This window comes from Bos indicus x Bos taurus, chromosome 2 (genome assembly GCF_003369695.1).
Source record: "Bos indicus x Bos taurus breed Angus x Brahman F1 hybrid chromosome 2, Bos_hybrid_MaternalHap_v2.0, whole genome shotgun sequence".
Lineage (NCBI taxonomy): Eukaryota > Metazoa > Chordata > Mammalia > Artiodactyla > Bovidae > Bos > Bos indicus x Bos taurus.
In genome coordinates, this window is record NC_040077.1 from 28,042,548 (window position 1) to 28,058,989 (window position 16,442).

Consider the following 16,442-nt stretch of genomic DNA (forward strand, 5'->3'; position numbering starts at 1 on the left):
TGGGGTCACACAGAGTCGGACACGACTGAAGCGACTTAGCAGCAGCAGCAGCAGCAGCAGCATACCTGGTTCTAACGCCCACTTTCTTAACTGCTATATCCGACAACCTCCCTCCATAATACAAAAGCCCCCTTATTGCAGGTTTGTTCTGGGCCAGGCATTAAACTGAAGACTTTTCCTACCTTACTTTGCTTAGGGCGTGCAACAACTCTAGGAGATCAGTTTCATTATCTGCCTTTTATAAGTGAGGAAACAGATATACTAAGATCTTTAGTGACCTCTCCAAGGTCAGCCAGGTAGCAAGTGACAGAGAACTGAATCCAAATCAGTAGACTCCAAGCACTCCTACTATGATCCCTTAGAGAGTTACCCAAGGGCAAATCAGATTTTGTGGGTCCTTAAGTTTATACAGGTTGGGGTAGAAAACTAAAAAATTTTCTGTGCAAAATTATTCATAGAAAATTAGGTAGTCTTGCAAAGGCACCTGAAGATTAGTCCTGGTAATTCTTCCCCTAAGCCATAGATGTTGCACTTGCTTTACATTCATGATTTGTATTGTAACTAACTTTTATGTTCATTAGAGCCTTTTGGGATGTGGCTTCCAAACTCAGCAAGGTAAGTACAATTTTCCCAAGATCAAAGAATCAGAAATAGTTGTTTGAGAAGGGACAGTTTCAGTTTGATTCTTTATCTTAAATGTCTTTAAAACCCTAAAATTAAAAAAAAATTACATCCTTTGGTAATAAAATATCAAAACCAAAATGGCTTCTGCTCAGGCTTTGTTGCTGACTGTCAGCGTGACCTCACCCAAGTTCCATTTCACTAAGCTTCAGTCTACTCAATTTTAGACTGGGGGGGGGGTATTAATTAGTTGATCATTAATTTCCTTTCCAACATGAACATTCTAGGGACCTAATTGAGCAGAGGAACGAATAAACCACTGGCTGCTTGAGTGAACTTGCCATCCATTCAGCTGTAACAGTTGAGCTGTTGGTGAATAGGGTTTTTGAAATTCCAATCAGCTAATTAGCATCTTTTGTTACAGCAAAGAGTTGTACAGGGAATCAGGACACATCTACTGGAGGTTTAAAAGATGAATAAACTCTTACACTGTTGGTGGGAATGCAAACTAGTACAGCCACTATGGAGAACAGTGTGGAGATGCCTTAAAAAACTGGAAATAGAACTGCCTTATGATCCAGCAATCCCACTGCTGGGCATACACACTGAGGAAACCAGAAGGGAAAGAGACACGTGTACCCCAATGTTTATCGCAGCACTGTTTATAATAGCCAGGACATGGAAGCAACCTAGATGTCCATCAGCAGATGAATGGATAAGAAAGCAGTGGTACATATACACAATGGAGTATTACTCAGCCATTAAAAAGAATACATTTGAATCAGTTCTAATGAGGTGGATGAAACTGGAGCCTATTATACAGAGTGAAGTAAGCCAGAAAGAAAAACACCAATACAGTACACTAACGCATATATATGGAATTTAGAAAGATGGTAACGATAACCCTGTATACGAGACAGCAAAAGAGACACTGATGTATAGAACAGTCTTATGGACTCTGTGGGAGAGGGAGAGGGTGGGAAGATTTGGGAGAATGGCATTGAAACATGTGAAACGTCATGTATGAAACGAGATGCCAGTCCAGGTTCAATGTACGATGCTGGATGCTTGGGGCTGGTGCACTGGGACGACCCAGAGGGATGGTGTGGGGAGGGAGGAGGGAGGAGGGTTCAGGATGGGAAAAAAAAAAAAAAAAAGAAATGCAAAAAAAAAAAAAAAAAGTAAAAAATACAGTATTTGCAAAACACAACAAAGAAACTTATATCTGTAAATACGTATGTATCTTTATATTCAATTTATAAAAAAAATAAAATAAAAGATGAATATGTTAATTAACTTGATTGTGGTGATTATTGCACAATGTATGTGTATATCAAAACATCAAGTTGTACCTTAAATATATATACTTGTCAGTTATAGCTCAATAAAGCTGGGGAGAAAAAAGAGGTAGAGGGTCATAGCTCTACAAGGCAGCTTTATTGCTTTCTGATTATTTTCCTGGAGCCTCTTGAGAGCTGATGCATCAGTGTGGGAAGGAGATAGCACAGTCTTCAGGCTGCAGGAAGCCATCAGACAGTTCTGGGCTCCATAGCTATCTTCATAGGCATTTTTTCTCAACGTTATATTAACCAGGGGACATGGTCTTAAAGTATTATCTAAGTTTCTGGGATTATACCCTAAGCACACAGCACTCTTCAAGGGCCATTCCTCCAAGCTCTTTCCTTCTCCACAGAACTCCCCTTAAAGGAAAAGGGGCAGAAAGTGTGGTAAAGGGAGAGGCAGGGAGGGAGACCCCTAACAAATGATCCTAACCACGCATCCTGTCAAACCTGAATAACTGCAGCCATGGCGTCCTCAATGATCCTAGGATCTAAGTCAAAACCAAAGTCTAGAAGTTGCATATTCCCAATATCTCTTGCATGTTTGTTCTCTGAATTGTTAATATTAAAATTATTTTAAAATAGTTACCATTGACTTCCCTGGTGGCTCAGACGGTAAAGCGTCTACTTGCAATGCAGGAGACCCGGGTTCGACCCCTGGGTTGGGAAGATCCCCTGGAGAATGAAATGGCAACCCACTCCAGCACTCTTGCCTGGAAAATCTCATGGACAGAGGAGCCTGGTAGGCTACATACAGTCTACGCGGTCGCAAAGAGTCGGACACGACTGAGCGGCTTCACTTTCACTATTGCTAAAAACAGTAACCTGCATAACTATATTCCAGGTGCTTTTCGTACATATTATACCACCTTATAAGCCAAGCAGACTTGCCTGTGTCCACCTTATGGATAATGGAAACGAAGTTCATAGAAGTAAAGTATTAACTTACCCAAGGTCAACAGCTAATAAATAGCAGTACTGGAATCTGAACATGCCTGTATCTTCCGATCATATCACTTTGCTTTCCCTGTATTGCTTATAATGTTATTTGATTGCCTTTCAACCCAATAAATAGAGTATAAGTTTCTCATAGGAGCTGTTTCAAATGAAGCTTGTAATATTAAATCATCTGGTACAGGCCCTCATTCAACATGTGTTGGAAAATTAAAAAAAAAAAAGTCCAACAGGAGAAATATATTGTTGAAAATCAATGACTGCAGTCAGACCAACAAAGAATTCAAGCTATAAAAAGTGCAAATGGTAGTTACAGGCTGATCATGAAAAGGACAGTCTGACTGGGAAGTCGCATTTTCAAGCTATTCCTCTATATTGGCAGCCTTTCAAAGACACAGAACTCCTAAATGCATTAGTATAAGGAAGGCTGTGATAACACCACAGTCAGCTGTGCAAAATGAATTTAACAGTGATTGACAGATAAGTAGACTTGAAGTAGCAAATTGCTAAAAAGATCAGCCCAGAACTGAGAAACACAGAATGATACCTCAGTGTGGGTTAAGAGAGAATGAGTTGACTTCTCCATTGCTACTGCCACTTTAGGGGAATCAGTCAATTTTCTTAAACTTCTGAGAACCAGCAGGGATATCTATACCAGATAAGGTTAAACTTCTCCTTGAAGTATCACCTGGACAATGCTCACTACCATAGAACATCACCTTTGAGTCTAAATCACTTCTGTATTCTGTATATAGTTCTTTCACTCCATCAGAAGGATTTCCAGGTGGCTCAGTGGTAAAGAATCTGCCTGCCAGTGCAGGGTCAGGAAGATCCCAAGGAGAAGGAGACAGCAACACATTCCAGTATTCTTGTCATGGAAAATTCTATGGACAGAGGAACCTGGTGGGCTATACAGTTCATTGGGTTTCAAAGAGTCAGACACAACTGAGCATGCGTGCATGCACGCACGCACGCACGCACGCACACACACACACACACACACTCCATCAGGAAGACAGGAGACTGGTTTTTAAACAGTGATATAATGTTGGGCCCTTGGTAGAGCTCTGTAATTTTCAGGAAACAGTTTTGGGTTGCCTCTGAAAAAGAGAATCAAAAGTGTCTGGGCTCCATTTATGCACAAGACTTTGCTTTTACTCATACTGGACATCGCTAATCAATCACCAATATCTTCTATTGAACCTCAGTATTTTTCAACACAGCAATCTAGACAACCCTGACTAATTAGGCACTTGTGAAGTAAGCTAAGTCATAAAAACAAGAGCCTCATGCCTATTTTATTAACAACTTTGCACACAAAACTTAGAGTATTTATTGTTGAATGAATGAATGTTGTGGCTGACATACCAATTCTCTCAAATCTGGACTCATTGATCATATTTCTTAGAAGATCACAGGATTTCAGAATCATATGATCTAATCTTGCAATCATCTTTGGAATCCAAGCTTTCTAACTGCCAGCACTGTATTTCTTATACTCCACATGAAAAGAAATTCCCTTAAACTCCTTTTAAAGAAGGAGTTATCTTGAAAATAGAGAATAGATAGTTTTCTGAGTGGGTCAGGGCTTGTGTTTTGGAACGTTTTAATCAGAGAGCATATATTAAATGCAAGGTGATCCCCAAAAACCCCTAGTCTGGAATATACATATAAGTACACAGGGAGGTAATTTGATATATAAACTTAAAGTTTCAACAAATCACCTTGCAGCTTTCAGCTGCAGGGAAATGATTAATTTAACAATAACTGAACAAGGGAAAGTTCTCTACACCTATTTCTATGTTGAAGGCTGTCAAAGCTGTGTATTCATTCCTTGTCCTTCACTTTGCAAACTGATGCCTGTTGACTAAAAAAGATGTACAACTTGAGAGTTGTGAATTAAGTTTTATTTGGGGCAAAATGAGGACTGCAGCCCAGGAGACAGAACCTTAGGTAGCTCTAAGAGACTGCTCCAAAGAGGCATGGGGGAAGGTCAACATATAAGATTTTGGTGAAGGGGAGTTCAATGTAATCAAGTGCTTACTTTACAAAAGGTTCTCTACTAGTCACAAGGAGCTGATGTCACCACGAAGGGATTTAGTGATTTCTTAGATATGAAGAGATGCAAGGGTTGGGATCATGAAATTAGTTCCTGAAAATGTTTAACTATCTAAAGACTTGTTCCACCAGATTCCTTGGAGCATAGAGTGCATCTCTCCAATACCCCTGGAGTTCAGACTCCCTCTGGGGGTGTTGAAGGTCAATAGCAGCAGCAGGGCAAGGTTCAATTTCCCCAGAGGCAGATGGCAAATGCCCTCGTTGTTGTTGTTCAGTCACAGGCAAATGTTCTTGGAAGTGCCAATTTGTAGTTGACATGTCAATGAGGTGGTTGTATTTGGAACGCCAACCTCAAAAGAGCCCTTTGACCAAAGTCAATCCAAAATGAGGAAAGAGAGCCAAGTGTTAATCTGTGATGACTTTTTCCTCAAACATATTATTCAAAGAGCATCATTTTGTCCACCTGCTCAGAACACATGAGGATGAGAGTGTAGATTTCAGTATTTTTTTTCAACTTCCTTTTCTTAGTTAGATATAAAGCTCCTATTACCTTACACTGATCTTGAGAAGACACAGTCACTGGTCTACAAAAAAAATTCTTCCGTACAAGTTGAATCGTCTGTCTCCCTTTCCCCAGTCTTGTTTTCTTCCACAGATGCCCTTGCTGTCTTGGGAGTGTCAAGGACAAACTGTCACTTGCCAAGGGCATTTGCCATCTGCCTCTTCGGGGGTTGAATCCTGTGAGGCTGCGGCTGTTGACCTTCGACACACCCTGAACGGAGTTCAGGGTGGAGAAGGAGGCACACTGTGCTCCAGGAACTCTCAGTTCAGTTCAGTCGCTCGGTCATGTCCAGCTTTTTGTGACCCCATGGACTGCAGCATGCCACGCCTCCCTGTCCATCACCAGCTCCCAGAGTTTACTCAAACTCATGTCCATTGAGTCGGTGATGCCATCTGACCATCTCATCCTCTGTCATCCCTTTCTCCTGCCGCCTTCAATCTTTCTCAGCATCAGGAAATCTTTAGATAGTTAGATATTTTCAGCAACTGATCACATGATCCCAATCCTTGCATCTCCTCATATCTAGAAAAGCACTAAATACCTTTATGGTGACATTAGCTTGTTGTGACTAGCAGAAAGACTTTTGTAAGATAAGTGCTTAATGGCGTGAACACCCCTTCAGCAATATCATATATATTGACCTCCCCCTACTACCTCTTTGGAGCAGTTTGTTAGAGCTATCTGAAGTTCTGTCTCCAGGCTGCAGTCCTCATTTTGCCCCAAATAAAACTTAACTCGAGACTTTCATGTTATGCATCTTTTTTAAGTCGACAGAAGTAGGAGCAGAGAACTAAAGATCCTTCACTTGTCCAAGCATGATGGTTCCCATCATCTCCATGACTTCTCCTCTATGTTCTCTTGACTTCAGCCTCACTGGCCTCCCTTTAACAGAGCAGGCACTGCTTTAGCCATTCCTTCAGAAACAAGATTCTCCCAGATCCCCTTGGCTAATTCTCTCTTCTTCTCTAAGTCTTTGAATAAACATTACTTTCTCAATGAGGCCTTCCTGAACTCCACATTTAAAATTGCAACCTTCAACCCAATTACCCAGCACTCTTAATCCCCTTTACTCTGCTACTTTCTCCGCCAAAGAACACATCACTCTCTAACAGTCTATAAAATGTACTTATTTGGTCTAATATATACTCTCTCATTCTGTACTCCAAGGTTAAAGATCTTTGTTTTGTTTACTGATGTTTTTTAACTCTCAGAAGAGTACTAAGGATATTATAGGTTCTCAAATACTTGATGATGAATAAATGAATGAATTCTTTAGAAAACGCCTTCAGAAAAGCTGTGAAACAAAGCAACAGCTCAGAGGAGCTAATCACAGATGCTCTGTTCTGGAGCTTTTTATGTTCTCTTTTCACTTAGCCTCAAATTTTACTAATTATAAATTTGTTTGACATAAGGGATGTTATCTTTTAAAATGCAAATACTGTGGTATTGGCCTTAAGGATTGTCAGTTACAAACACATCATTGTGAATCAGTTTGAGTTTAGTCTCTCTCCCAGTTTCTAATGGATACTAGCTTCCTGACGAGGAAAAGAATGACAGAGGAAGCTAGGACATTTGGAAACACAATGATTTTACTGAGTGTGGACATCCTGGGTGGGCACCAGAGTGTGTAGATTTAAGGCAATATAACAGGGCTCAGCCTGGAGAGATGGGAATGGTAAAGCCACATTTACATATTAATGTTTAGTTTCTGTGATGATCTTTTCAAAATCCCTCCAAGAAAAGTTTGTTTAGATCAATGACCTCCTCCCTTAAATCAATAAATTCTGTAGGGCAAGTAGAACCTACTTCCCAAAATAAACCCAGCAGGAACTTGTTTAAACTAGTAAATGGGAACAGGAATGGGCATTTGGTTTCCTGGAGCTCTCACTGTGTCTCTTGCCAAGAGGCTAAAAATGCTTATCAGATTTGCTTCATCTAGAAAGAATGGCTCTATGTTTCCCTTGCAGCTCTCTACAGGCTGGTCCAGCTGATTAGCACTCCAGATTTCACTGCCCAACATTGTGGCACTTCCATCATTTATTTGGCCGCCATGAATAACATCAATATTACAGCCTACACAAACATCACTTTATGGCTATTTTATGACTGTTAGATTGTTGATGGTCAAGCTGTTTTCAGAGTCAACACATCATCCCTTAGTGTCCAGAGGTCTCAGATCCAATCAAAGGCCTGAACCAAACCAAGTTTGGAATAATGGTGAGGGCTGTGTGGGGCTGGTATGAGCAGTGGTGCATTGAACTCAAGCTTAAGTTTGTGGCCATTAAAGTTATTCATATTCTCAGGCTGCAGAAGTTTAATCAAATCATTTTCCTCCCACCTTTCTGGGATACCAAATGATCCTTTGTAGCACAATTTGAGATTTGAGAAAACAAAGGAAAGGATGAGAAAGCTATTGACTCTTACGGCACTGTGTCCCTGTGAGCTAAATGGAGCTATGTCTACAGAAAAGCTAAAAATCCCTCTACAGACTCTTCTGGATTAAAAGTCTTCTACAATAAATAATAATAATAGCTACCATTTACTGCATGGGCACTCCTTGTCAAACACTGTATATGTAACATCATATTTAATCCTCATACTAGCCTGAAGGATGGGTGTTATCTTTTGTTCTACAGATGAAACAAATATCTCATTGGATATCTGCCCAGGCTCCCAAAATATGAAAGGGTCAGAATCAGAGCACAAATCAGTTGCCTGAGCTAACACACATGTGCGTATTTACTTTATTATACTGTCCCCAAAGAGGAAGCATGAAGGGCATGTGGGTCTCCTGGCTCTGTCTGTAGAGAGAGTATTTCAAGATATTTGTTTTACATCAGAAATTTTCCCCCTTAGAGCATGGTGTCAGGTTTTAGACTGAGAATTCCCCTGTCTCTGTCATCTTATCAATATCTGAAACCAACAGAGTGGTTGTGGGCTCCACCTTTTCCTCCCACCCGGGTAACCAGCTGCCCACAGGAAGCACACATTTTTTTTTTTTTTGCTGCTCAGTGCCGTAAGCAGCACATGGAGAGACCTGCAGGTTATACCGGGAGAGTGAAATCACCAAGATGGCAACCTAAGTCATTCCCAACTCTGCTTCCCCTCGCAAAAACAGCAAGTCTTCATGAACAAGACTGCATTAAGGGAACCCTAGAACAGGGGTGTGAGGCAGAAGTACCTTCCTGTACCACCAAGACCAAGACAAACCATATTAGAAGGATAAGAACAGTCACACAGTACTGCACCGCCTCCCCCTCAGGTCAGCACAGCACCCTGCTGAGAGGTCTTTCCCGAGTCTCTGGTTCCTCCGATGGGAAAAGAGATCCCATGGGTTTCAAACAGCTACCCCAGTGCTGAGGGGCACTTTGTGGGATTGCATGGAGCATCACTGGGATCTGACTACAATAGAGAAGTGGGAAGGAACTCCCAAAAACCAGTCCACGATCTTGGCAGATGGAGCTCATTACCACCCAGAAACTTTGATCCCCTGCAGACCCAAGTTGATAGTCCACTCTGACCAGGGAACCCACTGGGGTGCACATTTCCCTGCCTTTGATCCTCATATAAGTTTTGCCAGTCTTCTAGTTTGGTTTGCCTACAACCATGAAAAAAGCTGAGTCATAGCCCAACGCACTGGGGATAGTGTAGCCTGACCTCATCTGGCCAGAGGGCCTGGTGACAGCACCTAGAAGCTGTGTAGTCCAGGACTGTTCTAGCTGAGAGGTGAGCGGGAGCTGACTGCCCACAGAGCAAAGTCAACATGGGGGTCTTGGAAGCTCCTCTGATATGCCCATGCAGAAGATTCATTCAGTTAAGGCCGAGGGTAGCTCAACCCCTTCCAACCAGAAAGCCTACTTGGAAAAAATTGGAGAAACCTGAAATAGCCCCTCTCTCTTCCACCAGATTAGGAAATGAAGACCCAGCAGCCCGACCTGCTGTGGAAGGTGTTTCCTAGTCTGATCTGTCAAGAAGGGTTGGTGACAACACCTGAAAGCTGCATAATTCATCAGTGTTTGAGTTAAGGAACTGGCAGCATGGCTGATAGTGCAGACTGAAGCTAGTGACCCTTTTTGGACATGGAACTTGGGGCATGGATTGGCTTAAAAAAACAAAGATTTTTACCAGTTTCAGATTTGCTCTTCTGATGCTACAGGGCAGGGAAACAAATTCATAGCCATGCTCATTGCTGTTTCCACTCATTGCCTTTAGCCTGCCTGGCCAAGACCTAACTAGAACATGTGGGGAAGCTGTGGGAAAGCAGTGTAGACCATACAACAGCCCTGCTAACATTGACACTTGAACAGAGAGCACTGTTTATGGCTTTCCCTATCTACAGACTAAACCAAGAGGCACATCTGACAAGGTATTCAGTGCACACTCCTGCCTAATATGAATCTCCAACAATAAATATTATAGACCCTGGGGCCCATCTTACTGCCCTGCCATAGCAGGAAAGCCAAGGTATAGCCCCATCTACTAATTAGTATGAATATAAATACAGGAGTTAGCCCTAACCACCTAGAAAGCCTGACTAGAGAATTCAGGTAACCATGGAGCCCATCCTATAGTAGAGAACCAAGTTACCAGTACTCAACCAAACAGAGTGCCTATCTCTGATCAAAGAGCTTTAAAAGTTGCTTATTCGGTGGGGGCGGGGGGGGGGACACACACACAAAAAAAAATGGTAGGTCCCACCTACCCAAGAATATTACCAGCAAACACACCCACAAACCCAAACTGAGCTGACTAGTGAAAATCTGTCTCTGCCAAAGCAAACTTGTAGTATCTAAGTACTCAAATGTGCAGATGTGGACATAAGAATTCAAGGGTCACAAAAGAATCAGGTAAACATGACACCAAAGGAAACAAATAAAGCACCAGTAACTAATGCTAAAGAAATGGAGATTTATGCACTTTCAACGAATTCAGAATAATCCTCTTAAGCTTAGCAAACTACAGAAAGATTCAGACAGTTTAGCAAAATAAGAAAAATAAGGCAAGAAGAAACCAAAGAAGTTGGACAAAGAAGTAGAAACCAGTGGGGAAAAAAAAAAAAAAAAACAAAAACCCAGAAACCATAGAGATGAAAAATACAGTAATAAACTCAAGAATTCAATAAAGGGTTTCAAAAGCAGACTTGAAAATGCAGAAGAATTGGTGAGATGGAGGATAAGGTATCTGAAATTATCCTATCAGATGAACAAAAAGAAAAATAAGAAAGAATGATGAAAACTTAAGGAACATCTAGGACACAATTTTTTTTAAATATTCATATTATGGGATTTCCAGAAGCATAAAATCTAAAAGGACAGAAAGTATATATAAAGTGATAATAGCTGAAAACTTCCCAAACCTAGAACCAGAAGCTAGAAGCATCTACCTGCATGAGGTAGGGCCTCGTAACAACTGGGCTGGCAGACAGTGACACCTCCCAGACCACCCACAGCAGTCAACCTGCCACAACAGACTGACCCATGTAGTCCACACAAGGCATATACCAAGGGCATATAGCTCTGGTGACCAGAGAGTGTGCTGCTGGTACCAATAGGATGTCTCCTACCAAAGTCCACTTCTCCAAGGTCAGGAAATGTAAAGCTACCAGATACATAGAAATAAAAACAGCCAGTTAGGTAAAATGAGATAATAGAGGAACATGTTTCAAATGAAGAAACAAGATAAAACCCCAGAAGAACAACTAAGTGAAGTACATATAGGCAATCTACTCAATAATTCAAGGTAATGACTGTAAAAAAAATCAAAGTACTTGGGAGAAGAATGGATGAACAGAATGAGAAGTTTTTAAAGAATTAGAAAATATAAAGAAGAGCAAGGCAGAAATGAATAATAACTGAAATGAGAAATACACTAGAATGAATCCACAGTAGATGAAAAAATACAGAGGAATGGATCAGTGAGCTGGAAGAAAGAGAAATGGAAATCACTGAAGCTGAACAAAAAAGAAAAAAAGAAAGAAATGAGGACCGCTTAAGAGACCTTTAGGACAACATCAGGCATAGCAACACCTACCTGTAGGGGCTTGGAAGGAAAAAAGAGAGGGACAGAAAATACATCGAAGACATACTATCTGCAAACTTCCTTAACCTGGGAGAGGAAACAGGCATCTAAGTCTAGAAAGCACACAGAGTCCCAGACAGAATCAACCCAAAGAGGACCATACAAAGACACGGTGTCCAAAACTGTCAAAATTTAAAGGCAATGTGAAGAGCAGCAAGGGAAAAGCAACAAGTTCATGTACAAGGGAACTCTGAAAAGGCTGTCAGTTGACTTGTCATCACAAGCTCTGTAGTTCAGAAGGCAGTGGCATGATATAAAGTAATGAAAAGGAAAACCTATAGCAAAGAAAACTCTACCCAGTAACCCATTTAGATTGAAGGAGAAATCAAAGTTTGACAGACAAGTGTTCATCACCACCAAATAAGATTTATAAGAAATATTAAAGGGACTTCTCTAAGCAAGAAAGAAAAGGACACAACTAGAAACATGAAAATAACAAAGGAAAAAGCCCATTGCTACAGGCAGATATACAGTTGCTGCTGCTAAGTCGCTTCAGTCGTGTCCAACTCTGTGCAACCCCATAGACGGCAGCCCACCAGGCTCCCCCATCCCTGGGATTCTCCAGGCAAGAACACTGGAGTGGGTTGCCAAGATATACAGTAAAAGGTTATAGATTAACCACTTACAAAGCTAGTAGGACGGCTGAGACAAAAGCAGTAAAGTCATTTACACATCTGCAATAGGTAGTTAAGGGATACACAAGACAGGAAGATGCTGGATTTCCCTGGTTAGAACTCTGCATATTCACTGCTGGCACCTGGGCTCAATACCTGGTCAGGAAACTCAGATCCCACAAGCCACACACAGTATGGCCAAAAAAAAAGACAAAAATATGTAAAATGTGATGTCAAAAATAATCATGGAGGGTGGGGAGTAAAAATGTGGGGATGTTAAAAGATCTTTGAAATTGAGAGATATGCAACTTAAAATAATTGTGTATGTAAACCTCATGACATTCATAAATCAAAACTCGTAAAACACAATAAAGATAAAGGATTCCAAACACAGCAATAGAGATAGCTATCAAATCAGAAGAGAAGAGAATAAAAGAAGGGACAAGAAAGAACCCCTAGACTGACAAAATGGCAATAAGTATCAATACATATCAAGAATTACTAAATGGACTAAATGCTTCAAACAAAGAAAGAGTGACTGAATGGGTACAAGGACAAAACCTATATTTATGCTACCTATAAGAGACTCATATCAGATCTAAAAACATACAGACTGAAAGCAATGGGATGCAAAAAGGTATTTCATGCAAATAGAAATCAAAAGAAAGCTGGGGTAGCAATACTATCAGGCAAAACATTTTAAAACAGACTGTAATAAGGGACTAAGAAGGACATTACATAATAATCAAAGGATCAATACAATAAGATACAACAGTTACAAGTATATATGCAGGCAATATAGGAGCACCTAAATACCCTGGGTGGCTCAGTGGTAAAGAATCTGCCTGCCAAGCAGAAGACACAGGTTCAATCCCTGCAGTGGAAGATTGCCTGGAGAAGGAAATGGCAACCTATTTTGGTGTTCTTGCCTGGAAATTCCATGGACAGAGGAGTCTGGCAGGCTATGGTCCATGGGGTTGCAAAAAGAGTTGGACATGATTTAGAGACTAAACAACAACAAATACATAAAATATTAACAGATGTAAAGGGAGAAACTGGCAGTAACACAATAATTGTAGGGGACTTTACCACCCCACTTGCAATGCACAGATCATTCAGGCAAAAAGTGGAAAAAAGAAATCAAGGAAACACTGGCATTAAATGACACATTTGAGCGAGTGGATTTAATAATTCTAAATAGACCATTCCGACCAAAAGAAGCAGAATACAGTTTTTCAATTACACATGGAACATTTTCCAGGATAGAGAACAAGCTAGGCCACAAAAACAACTTAGGAAATTTTAAAAAGCTGAAATTATATAAAAGCATTTTTCTGACCACAACGCTATGAACAGGAAAAAAATTGCAAAAATAAACAAGTGGAGGCTAAACTACATGCTACAAAACAACCAATGGAGCACTGAAAAAATCAAAGGAAAAAAATTTTTTTAAATCAGATCAGATCAGTCGCTCAGTTGTGTCCGACTCTTTGCGACCCCATGAATCGCAGCATGCCAGGCCTCCCTGTTCATCACCAACTCGAGTTCACCCAGACTCACGTCCATCGAGTCAGTGATGCCATCCAGCCATCTCATCCTCTGTTGTCCCCTTCTCCTCCTGCCCCCAATCCCTTCCAGCATCAGGGTCTTTTCCAATGAATCAACTCTTCGCATGAGGTGGCCAAAGTACTGGAGTTTCAGCTTTAGCATCATTCCTTCCAAAGAAGCTGGGGACAAATGAAAATGAAAACAACAATCCAAAATCTGTGGGACACAGATGAAAAAGTAGTTCTAAGAGGCAAGTTTATAGCGATACAAGCCTATCTTAGGAAATAAAAAAAAAAAATTCAAACAACCTAACCTTACATCTAAAGGAACTAGGAAAAGAACAGGTAAAACCCGAAGTTAGTAAAAGGAAAAAAAATATCATAAAGATTAAAGTGGAAATAAATGAAATAGAGACTAAAAAATCCATAAAAAAGATCAGTGAAACTAAGAGTTGGTTCTTTGGTTCCTTAAAGAACTAAAAACAGAGCTACCATGCTGCTGCTGCTGCTATGGAGAAGGCAATGGCACCCCACTCCAGTACTCTTGCCTGGAAAATCCCATGGACGGAGGAGCCTGGTAGGCTGCAGTCCATGGGGTCGCTAGGAGTCGGACACGACTGAGCGACTTCACTTTCACTTTTCACTTTCACACATTGGAGAAGGAAATGGCAACCCACTCCAGTGTTCTTGCCTGGAGAATCCCAGGGACGGCTACCATATGATCCCGCAATTCCACTTCTTGGGTTATATCTGGAGAAAAACATAGTTCGTAAGGATACATGCACTTCAGTGTTCATTGCAGCACTATTTACAATAGCCAAGACATGGAAGCAGCCTAAATTTCCATCGACAGAGGAATGGATAAAGAAGATGTGGTACATATATACAATGCAATATTACTCAGCTATTAAAAACAAATGAAATAATGCCATCTTCAGCAATGGACCTGGAGAATATCATACTAAGTGGAGTAAGTTACACAGAGAAAGACAAATAGCATATGATATCACTTATATGCAGAACCTTAAAAAAATGATACAAATTCACTTATTTATAGAACAGAAACAGACTCATAGACTTAAAAAACAGACATGATTATCGGAGGGGAAGGGTGAAGAGGAGGGAAGATTGGGAGTTTGGGATTGACATGTATACACTGCTATATTTAAAACAGATAACCAGCAAGGATCTACTGCATAGCACAGGGAAGTCTGCTCAATATTTTTTAACAACCTAAATGAGAAGAGAATTTGATAAAGAACAGAAGCATGTATGTGCATCACTGAATCACTTTGCTGTACACCTGAAACACACTATTAATCTACACTCCAATGTAAAGTTTTTAAATTAATAAAATAAAAATTAAGAGTTGGTTCTTTGAAAAACTAAACAAAACTGATAAACCTTTCACCAGACTCATCAAGAAAAACAGGCTGCTACTGCTGCTAAGTCGCTTCAGTCGTGTCCAACTCTGTGCGACCCCATAGACGGCATCTCACCAGGCTCCCCCGTCCCTGGGATTCTCCAGGCAAGAACACTGGAGTGGGTTGCCATTTCCTCCTCCAATGCATGAAAGTGAAAAGTGAAACTGAAGTCGCTCAGTCATGTCCGACTCTTCGTGACCCCATGGACTGCAGCTTACCAAGCTCCTCCGTCCATGGGATTTTCCAGGCAAGAGTACTGGAGTGGGGTGCCACTGCCTTCTCCAAAGAAAAACAGGGAGGGGCCCCAAATCAATAAAATCAGAAATGAAAGAGAAGAAGTTACAACTGACACCACAGAAATACAAAGGATCACAGGAGATTATTGTGAACAACTACATGTCAATATCCTGTGAAATGCCAGGCTGGATGAATCACAAGCTGGAATCAAAATTGCTGGGAGAAATATCAACCACCTCAGACATGCAGATGATACCACTTTAAAGGCAGAAAGTGAAGAGGAATGAAAGAGCCTCTTGATGAAAGTTAAAAAGGAGAGTGAAAAAGCTGACTTAAAACTCAACATTCAAAAAATGAAGATCATGGCATCTGGTCCTATCACTTTATGACAAATAGAGGGGGAAAAAGTGGAAACAGTGTCAGATCTCACTTTCTTGGGCTCCAAAATCAATGTGGACGGTGACTGCAGCCATGAAATTAAAAGATACTTGCTCTTTGGAAGAACAGTTATGACAAACCTAGACAGTGTATTAAAAAGCAGAGACATCACTTTGCCAATAAAGGTCTTTATAGTCAAAGCTATGGTTTTTCCAGTAGTCATGTATGGATGTGAGAGTTTGGTCCATAAAGGAGGCTGAATGCTGAAGAACTGATGCTTTCAAACTGTGGTGCAGGAAAAGACTCTTGAGAGTCCCTTAGACAGCAAGCAGATCAAACCAGTCAATCCTAAAGGAAATCAACCCTTCCAATTCATTGGAAGGACTGATGCTGAAGCTCCAATACTTTGGCTACCTGATGCAAAGAACTGGCTCGTTGGAAGACCCTGATGATGGGAAAGATTGAGGGCAAGAGGAGAAGGGGATGAAAGAGGATGAGATAGTTGGATGGCATCACTGACTCAAGAGACATGAGTTTGAGCAAACTCAGGGAGAGAGTGAGGGACAGGGAAGTCTGGTGTGCAGCAGTTCATGGGGTTGCAAAGAGTCAGACACCACTAAGTGACTAAT

At 40.9% G+C, this 16,442-nt stretch overlaps 1 long non-coding RNA gene across 1 annotated transcript in view; it reads right to left on the reverse strand.

Annotated features, from left to right (window-relative positions):
• Window positions 1-16,442, reverse strand: part of LOC113903030 — a 62,463-nt gene that overhangs the window by 11,773 nt on the left and 34,248 nt on the right. The window lies entirely within an intron of this gene.